The sequence below is a fragment of the Chiloscyllium plagiosum genome, unplaced genomic scaffold (genome assembly GCF_004010195.1).
Source record: "Chiloscyllium plagiosum isolate BGI_BamShark_2017 unplaced genomic scaffold, ASM401019v2 scaf_7037, whole genome shotgun sequence".
In the NCBI taxonomy this organism is placed as follows: domain Eukaryota; kingdom Metazoa; phylum Chordata; class Chondrichthyes; order Orectolobiformes; family Hemiscylliidae; genus Chiloscyllium; species Chiloscyllium plagiosum.
The window spans coordinates 2,659-11,803 of NW_025212886.1; the positions used below are offsets into that span (position 1 = coordinate 2,659).

General features: G+C 51.6%; 1 long non-coding RNA gene across 1 annotated transcript; it reads right to left on the minus strand.

Annotated features, from left to right (window-relative positions):
* Window positions 1-1,142: 1,142 nt before the first annotated feature.
* Window positions 1,143-7,845, minus strand: LOC122547496. Its single transcript, XR_006311013.1, has 2 exons — window positions 7,311-7,845; window positions 1,143-1,276 (listed from the first exon to the last, which is right to left on the minus strand). It is a non-coding gene; the product is annotated as an uncharacterized LOC122547496 (long non-coding RNA).
* Window positions 7,846-9,145: the final 1,300 nt, after the last annotated feature.

The following is a 9,145-nucleotide window of genomic DNA, read 5'->3' on the forward strand; positions in this document are numbered from 1 at the left end:
GCCAATTCACCTGACCCTGCACATCTTTGGACTGTGGGAGGAAACCGGAGCACCCGGAGGAAACCCACGCAGACACGGGGAGAACGTGCAAACTCCACACAGTCAGTATTGTTGCAACTATCCAAGGTATTGGCGAGACCGCACCTGGAGTGCTGTGCAGAGTTTTGGTTCCCTTATTTGAGGGAAGGTGAAGTGGCATCGAAGGCAGTTCAGATGAGGTGAGGGGTTTTATCGTCTGAAGAGGGATTGAACAGTGTTTTGGGCCTGTTCTCACCGGAATTTAGGGGAGATCCAAATGAGGTATTCAAGATGATAAAAGATAGCCATGGAACGGATGCTTCCTGTTGTGGGATGAGAGGTCATCGTTGGAGGAGAAGTGGGGGGTAACAAATTTCAAACAGAGCTGAGGAAAAATTGTGAATCTGTGGGATTTGCGAAGCCCAAAGTACAGTGGATGCTGGGACTGTGAATAAATTTAAGGAGGGGTGAGGCAGATCTTTCAATTGGTAATGGGTTTGAAGGGAAATGGGGAGAAGGGAGAAAAATGGGGAGTGAGGAGCATCTCAGTCATGACTGAACGACAGCGACAGAAAGAAAATGCAGAGGCCGGAATCCAAAACAGACAAGCGGGAGGCTGGGAGGACAACCAAAGTGGACAAGCAGGAAGCTGTGTTCTCCCAGCTTGGCTACTTAGGATTGAACGGCGGACCGGACTCGATGGGCCGAATGGCCTAATTCCTCTCCGAGACCTTATGAACTTGCGAACTAAGTCGAAATCTAAATAAACCACCCCAAGCCGAAAAAGTGTGTGTGGGGGAAGGGTGGGGGGAGAAGTGAGAAACACCCTGTATATCTGTGTGTGGCTGGGGACTTGGGGAGGTTCAGTTCTTGCTGCTTGCTAGGGCCAGAAAAGGGAATTGAGAAATCTGTTAGCTCACTTCAGGGGTTTTGGAATACCCTGGCGCTCATTACGAAACCCAACCGCTTGACCTCGATCTTTAAAGAAGGCCCGTAGGACGCTGTTCACAACAGCAGCGTAAGAAATAGGATGGTGAGAAGTCCGACCTGAATGGGAGATAGGGTGGTGTCATTAATTCCCAGCGTCACAGGAGGTGAGGTTGTTGTTGAGAGAGACCACTTACCACTTTCGCCTGGCTCCACACGGTCTTCACGCAGTGGTGCACCGCGTCGCATTTGACAGCTGACCGCAGGTCTTGGCACGGGTTTATGGTTCCATCAAAGCAGGTCTTGTTGTTCCAATCAAAACTGGCCAGGACTGATGCAAAAACAAAACTCAGATCTTCATTTGCCCTCCCACAAAAAAACAAGCGCAAATTTCAAACCTCGCTTCAGCGCTAGGTCAGCTCGGTTGGACGTTAGCTTTTACCTCCCGTGACCTCTCGGTTATTGAATCCTTCACCCTGGGGAAAAAGCTTGTCTCTATTCGCCCTGTCTATACCCTTCATGACTTTGTAGACCTCAATCTGGTCCCTCCCTCAATCTCCTTTTTTCTGATGAAAACAATCCTAACCTACTCAGCTTCTCTTCATAGCGAGCACCTTCCATACCAGGGCAGCATCCTGGTGAACCTCCCCTGCACCCTCTCCAAAGCGTCCACATCCTTTTGGTAATGTGGCGACCAGAACTGTACACAGTAAGCAGCCGAACCAATGGGATATCTGGGTCAGCATGGACGGGTTGGACCGAAGGGTCTGTTTCCGTGCTGTACATCTCTATGACTCTAAATGGGACTGGATTGGGTTGGGATATCTGGGTCAGCATGGACGGGATGGACCGAAGGGTCTGTTTCCGTTCTGTACATCTCTATGACTCTAAATGGGACTGGATTGGGTTGGGATATCTGGGTCAGCATGGACGGGATGGGCCGAAGGGTCTGATTCTGTGCTGTACATCTCGATGACTCTAAATGGGACTAGATTGGGTTGGGATATCCGGGTCAGCATGGACGGGATGGGCCAAAGGGTCTGTGTCCATGCTGTACATCTCTATGACTCTAAATGGGACTGGATTGGGTTGGGATATCTGGGTCAGCACGGACGGGTTGGACCGAAGGGTCTGTTTCTGTGCTGTACATCTCTACGACTCTAAATGGGACTAGATTGGGTTGGGATATCTGGGTCAGCATGGACAGGTTGGACCGAAGGGTCTGTTTCCGTGCTGTACATCTCTATGATTCTAAATGGGACTAGATTGGGTTGGGATATCTGGGTCAGCATGGACAGGTTGGGCCGAAGGTCCTGTTTCTGTGCTGTACATCTCTATGACTCTAAATGGGACTAGATTGGGTTGGGATATCTGGGTTAGCATGGATGGGTTGGGCCGAAGGGTCTGTTTCTGTGCTGTACATCTCTATGACTCTAAATGGGACTAGATTGGGTTGGGATATCCGGGTCTGCATGGACGGGATGGGCCGAAGGGTCTGTTTCTGTGCTGTACATCTCGATGACTCTATGGCAATCTTTAAAGAAACACAGAGTCGCTCTAGCATGGAATGGTCTTCCAGAGGTAATGGTGGATGTGAGTGCAGTTACAACATTTAAAACAGATATTTGGATAAGGGTATGAAAAGGAAAAATGTGGAGGGGAATGTGTCAGGAGCCTAGCTTACTTTGGGATTACGGTCGACACAGACTGGTTGGGCTGAGGGGACAGTTTCCCTGCTGTATGACTCATTAATGATCGATTCCTGGTTGTCTCTGGTCAAACGTGCTTTTAATTTTTTTACAGAACGGAACTGTTCCCGTACAGCTTTGCGTATAAACAGCATTGTTGCAGTGAATCTAAGGTCAGCTAAACCGCAGGAGCCAAGGGATGGGGAACTAAAACCAGTCTGGGACCCATTTTCTACAAAGAGATTGAACAACCTCTCTCTCTCTGTCTTCCCTGAGGTCAACCGTTTGAGCGCAGCTGCCTTCGAAGCCGGGCGGAGCTACAAATTGATCAAATTAAGGGTTCTGTGTTCGAATCCCACTTCAGGGGATCAGAGTACAAAAGGGATGTCTTTCAGTGACAGATCGAAGCAAGGCCCCCCCCCCCCCCCCACCCCGGGGCTGAAATCTCTGGGCTGGAAGTAGATGGCTGCTTGTGTGTCACTAATCTCCTGCTGGGAAGCACTTCCGGGGTGGTCGGAGTTCGTGACCCCCAAAAACAGAACCAGGAGCAGGGGTGTGACCGTTCGGCCCTCCCCGCCATTCAGCCTGATTGCGGGCCAACTCAGTTCCCTGCCCCTCTCTCGCCCTCTTCGAAACCCTTCAGCCCCAAGAACAATATCCGACGCCATCGGGAAAGCATTCAGTGTTTCGCTCCTGACTGCTTTCTGCGACGGAGGCTATTCCCACCCCACTCTCTGGGTGAGGACATTTCTCCTCATCTCGGTCCTATCCTTAGACCGTGACCCCCCCCCCCAACCCCAACCCTGGGGGGTTCTGGACTTCCCCCCCCATCTCTGTTCATTGGGATCATCCTTTACCCTCAAGACGAGAGTGGGCGCTGGAAAAGCACAGCAGGTCCGAGGAGCAGGAAAATCGATGTTTCGGGCAAAAGCCCTTCATCAGGATGTTTTTTACCCTTCCATGAGATGCCCCCTTCCAGACTCCCGGTCAATATAATCCTAACCCGATCCGGTCTCCCTCCGGCCGTCGGTCCCAGGAATCCGTCTGGGAAACCCTTGGCTGCACTCCCCTCTCCATCGCCAGAACGTCCCTTCTCAGATCAGGAGCCCCCCCCTCCCCCCACTTCAAACTGCACGCACACTCAATACCCCAGGGTGTGGGCCCACCCTGTCCAATTGCAGAGAGACATCCCTGCTCCTGAACTCCAAATCCTTTCTTTCGACCCTTCCATTAGCTCTCAGGCAGCAATTACAACTAACCCTGGCAGGAATGTTCTAGTCATGGGATTGCCCGAGGCCAGCGCTCTGAGAGCTTTGTGTTTTGTTGGTCGTCATGACGACACGCAGCAAAGTAAACAGCGATTGCTCTGTGCAGGCCCAAGCCCGGGCCTGGTAAGAATAGAGTTCGCAATTGATAGTCTAAGGAGCTCTGCTTACAAGCAGAGCCAGAAGACTACAATTATTGGAGAGTCCCGACACTGTGAGAGTCAGCCATTCAGCCTATCTAGTCCACACTAACCCTCCCACCCGACCCCTGCATTCCCCACGACCAGCCCACCCAGTTTGCACCTCCCTGGACACTACACAGGGCAATTTAGCCCAGCCAACCCACACATCTTTGGACTGGGGGAGGAAACCCACACAGGCACGGGGAGAACATGCAAACTCCGCACAGACTGAGGCTGGAATTGAACCCAGGCCGCTGGCGCTGTGAGGCAGCAGCGCTGCCGGCTCATTGTGATAATGCATTGCCTGAGGAAATAGGAGAGGTTAGTTGAAAATGCGTGGGCAATTGATGCCAGTCCTTAGTTCTTCTCAAAGTTTTTGCTCTAATAGAATTCTTTGGGCTTCTGGATATGACATGACTACTCGATACGGGATTGGCTAAATCACCTAGCAACGAGGCTCTGAGAGATCGTTTTAGTATCTTGTTCTGAGCATGTGTGGGAATATGGGGGTGATGGTGAATGAACACCACCCCCCCCCCCCCCACCCCTTGAAGTGGTGGAGCTCAAGTCTATGGAGTCATGTATAGACCAGACGGGAAAAAGAAGGCAGATTTCCCCTCCTCTTGAGGAAGTTACTAATCCAGATGGGATTTAGGGGCAATTCATGGCTCATTATTAACAGGGCTAGCAACTTTATACTGAGTGGAATGCGGCTGCGCAAACCTGTTGGCCTAGCAACAGCCTCTGCTCCAGCTGCCAGGTGCTCTTGGGTGAACCCTGGATGGTGAAGGGAGGGAGAGGGGCGAAGAATCTGCCTTATTTTGGCACGCAAGATCCTGAGAGGAAGTGTACCTCATTGTTGTGGCTCACTAGGAAATTTTGGAAGGCAAGTTCAATCCCGTGTCGCCAATGAGTTTTGGGTCACTGAGGGCAGGTTTTCCCTCACTCGGCTGTGGCTGAATATTGGAATGGGGATTCGGATCTGCTTTCTTCAACCCTTTATTGGAAACACCGTCGCAATCAAACCAGCCAACATTTGCGTCACGATAAAAGCCAGGAGAGACGTTAGCCACGATGTGGAGGAGAACATCTTTGATTTGCTTTGGAGTGTAATGGGATCCTTAAAATCAGTAGCACCTCTTATGTTTCCTCAATTCTTTGACAAGGCAATGCCAGCAATTGTTGTCAAGTTGTTGTTGCTAGCGGGGTTAACATTGGCAAAGCACTTAGGCCAAGTTGGGCGACTAGCCAACCCTATTGAAGTTACAAGTGGAAAGGTTTTACAGGGGAGTAAGTGAGATCGCTGGAAACCTAGGTGTGACCTAATAGCTTTATCACCGGGCCTTTTAGATTAGATTAGATTACTGTGTGGAAACAGGCCCTTCGGCCCAACAAGTCCACACCGACCCGCCGAAGCGAAACCCACCCATTCCCCTACATTTACCCCTTACCTAACACTACGGGCAATTTAGTATGGCCAATTCACCTGACCCTGCACATCTTTGGACTGTGGGAGGAAACCGGAGCACCCGGAGGAAACCGACGGAGACACGGGGAGAACGTGCAAACTCCACACAGTCAGTCGCCTGAGTCGGGAATTGAACCCGGGTCTCTGGCGCTGTGAGGCAGCAGTGCTAACCACTGTGCCACCGTGCCGCCCACAAATCCAGAAACCCCCAGTTGCATCATGGGGGAACCTGGGTTCAAATCCTGTCACAGGACAGTCAGTGAAATTTGAATTCGATTAAAAATCTGGAATTAAGATGTTTTTAATTGAAATTAATTAACGGTGACCGTAAATCCATTGTTGATTGTTTGAGGGGGGAAAGAAAAGTCTGGTTGACTAACGTCCTTTCGGGAAGGATTTTGCCATCGTTGTGACTTCAGAGCCCATAGCCGCCGCCGACTTGTAACTGCCCTCTGGGCAATGAGGGACAGGCAATAAATGCCACCCTTTCCCCAAAGGCAAGGCCGAATGAGCAAATGGAAAGCTAATGGTTTGCGACGGGGCAGAGCCAATTTTGTCCCCCTCAGCCTCATTTTGGCTCCATTTTCTAAAGGATAGAGATTCACCAAGGGGGGTGGGTGGGGAGGTGAGGGGTGGGTGGGATACATCAACGGTTTCTGTTCTCGGATGAAGTAACTGGCAGGATGTGAATGGGGTAGATACTACCTTGTACCTGAGGGTCACAAGTAAAAAGCAATGTGATGAGGCTTACAGGCAATGAGTTCCAGATTTCCCACCAGCCTTTGGGAGAGAACATTTTTCCTCACGTTCCCCCTCTAAACCTTCAGCCCCTTCCCTTAAATCTATCCATCTCCCTCCCCCTCCAGTTGCTGATCCCTCCACCAAGGGGAAAGAGTTCGATACCCCTCAGCAGTTTCTCCGTCTCTATCATGTGCCCCCTCAATCACCTCCGCTCTGAGGAAAACAGCCCCCCCCCCCCCCCAGGAACTGCCCACAATACTCTCGCCGCGTGGCCTCACCCACGTTGTGTACAGCTCCCAGCCAAACTCTCCCTGCTCTCAAACTCTTACACCTCGGTTAATGAAGGCAAGTATCCCATAATCCTTCGTCCTGCCACCTTCAGGGACCGGTAAACTCCCTCTGACCCTCAGTGCTTCTCAGGGTCCTAGTGTTCCCTTGCCTTGTTTGTCCGAGAATCATAGAGATGTACAGCACGGAAACAGACCCTTCGGTCCAACCCGTCCCTGCCGACCCAACCTACTCCCACCTGCCAGCACCCGGCCCATATCCCTCCAAACCCTTCCTATTCATACACCCATCCAGATGCCTCTTAAATGTTGCAATTGTACCAGCCTCCACCACATCCTCTGGCAGCTCATTCCACACACGTACCACCCTCTGGGTGAAAAAGTTGCCCCTTAGATCTACTCAAGTGCATCACCTCACACTTATCCTGAATTCTATTTGCCACTGACCAGTTATATCCTCCGGTAATCGAAGGCTATCCTTCCACATTGTTTACCAAAACACCACTCCTTGTCTCAACTCCAAACTTGCTGGTCGACCCTCCAACACTCAAGTCCAAATCGTTTGTATGAACCACAGACAACAGGGGGGGGTCCCAACATTGACCCCCTGCAGAACCCCACAGGGCACCAGGCTTCAAACCTCAAACGCTGCCCCGCTGCTCCAAAAAAAAACACCAGAGCTTGGAGAACACAAAGGAATCACTGAAGAGAAAGAGTTCTTAAAAAGAACTTACCCGGAGAGAAGCAGTAAAGGACGAGTAGCACGCACAGAGCCATCGCTGCTTTCTGACTGCAGGAAGAACATGGACTGTCGCTGTTAAACAGCAGGAGCTAACCCTGAGCAATGCCCAATGACAGAATAGTGAGCACAGCAAAACAGGAAAGGTTGGACCCAATAGGAGCCCTGCCTTACGTTAATCACAGCCGTCCCTCGCTCCGACAGGACTGATTGATCCCTGGACTGTCTGTTCTGAAAGGTGGCGCCACATTTTCAATTCACGGCCAGAGAATTCAACATCCCCCCTCCCAGGTCAAGGGAAAACCACTTTAAAAGCGACACCTTACTCACTGAAACAACGTGACTCAAAAGTCTCTCGTTTCACTTTGTGCCCTTTTCCCTGGCTTTGATTTCTCAACCACGTCCCAGAACCAGCGCCTGAGGTGTAATTCATCAACGAGCCAGGCGGCCCTCTGGGAGTCAGGTCAAGCTGCTGACATTTTATCTTCAGTAAACACCCGCAGTGCAGTTTCGTGTTCACTCGTGGGGCCCGGGTTTCGCTGGCTGAGCCCAGGATTTATTGCCCCATTTGCAACCCCCCTGCAACTGAGAAGGTGGGTGTGAGCCGCCATCTTGAACCCTGTGTGGTGTAGGGACCCCCCCCCACACCCCCACCCACCCAACACAGCACCCTCAGGGAGGGGGTCCCAGGATTCTGACCCAGCTGACACTGAAGGAACGGCCGATAGATTTCCGAGTCGCAGACGGCGAGGGGCTCGGAAGGGGAACTTGCGTAAGGAATCGGAGCGGAATTAGGCCTTTTGGCCCATCGAGTCTGCTTCTCTATTCCATCATGGCTGATATGTTTCTCAACCCCACTCTCCCGTGACCCTTGACCCCTCCCTTACTCATCAAGAGATTACCTATCTCAAGTCTTAAATGCGCCCAATGGCCTCCAAAGCCCCCTTGGTGTTCTCTAAGTCTCAAGCAGATTGCCCCCTCACCCCTCACCCTTCTAGACTCCATCGAGTACAGACCCAGAGTCCTCACCCGTTCCTCGTATGACAATCCCTTCATCCCTGGGGTCAGTCTTGTAAACCTACTCTGGAACCCCTCCTCACCCATCCTGAGATACGGGGCCCTATACTGCTCGCAATACTTCAAATGTGGTCTGACCAGAGCCTTGTACAGTACATCCTGCTCTTTTCTTAAGATTACTAACAGTGTGGAAAAAGGCCCAACAAGTCCACACCGACCCGCCGAAGCGCAACCCACCCAGACCCATTGCCCCACATTTACCCCGGCCCCTAACACTACGGGCAATTTAGCGTGGCCAATTCACCAGACCTGCACATCTTTGTGACCATGGGAGGAAACCGGAGCACCCGGAGGAAACCCACACGCAGACACGGGGAGAACGTGCAAACTCCACACAGTCAGTCGCCTGAGGCGGGAATTGAACCCGGGTCTCTGACGCTGTGAGGCAGCCGTGCTAACCACTGTGCCACCGTGCCGCTCTGGAAAGGAATGCTAACGCTGCATTTGCCGTCCTAACTGCCAACTGAACCTGCATGTGAGAATCCTGAGCTAGGACCCCACCCAATCCCTTTATGCCTCAGATTTCTAAAGCCTTTCAGAAAACAGACTATGCCTCTTATCTTTCCCCTCTCACCCTCAACCAATGCCATTGGACTCCCCCACCCCACGGAAAAGACCTTATCTATTTATCCTATCCGTGACCCCTCATAATTGCCTCACGGTTTCCCACATTATATTCCACCTGTTCTCACTTTCCCAACCTGCCCAAGTCCTTCCGCAGCCTCTCCGCCTCCTCAATACGACCTTTCCTGC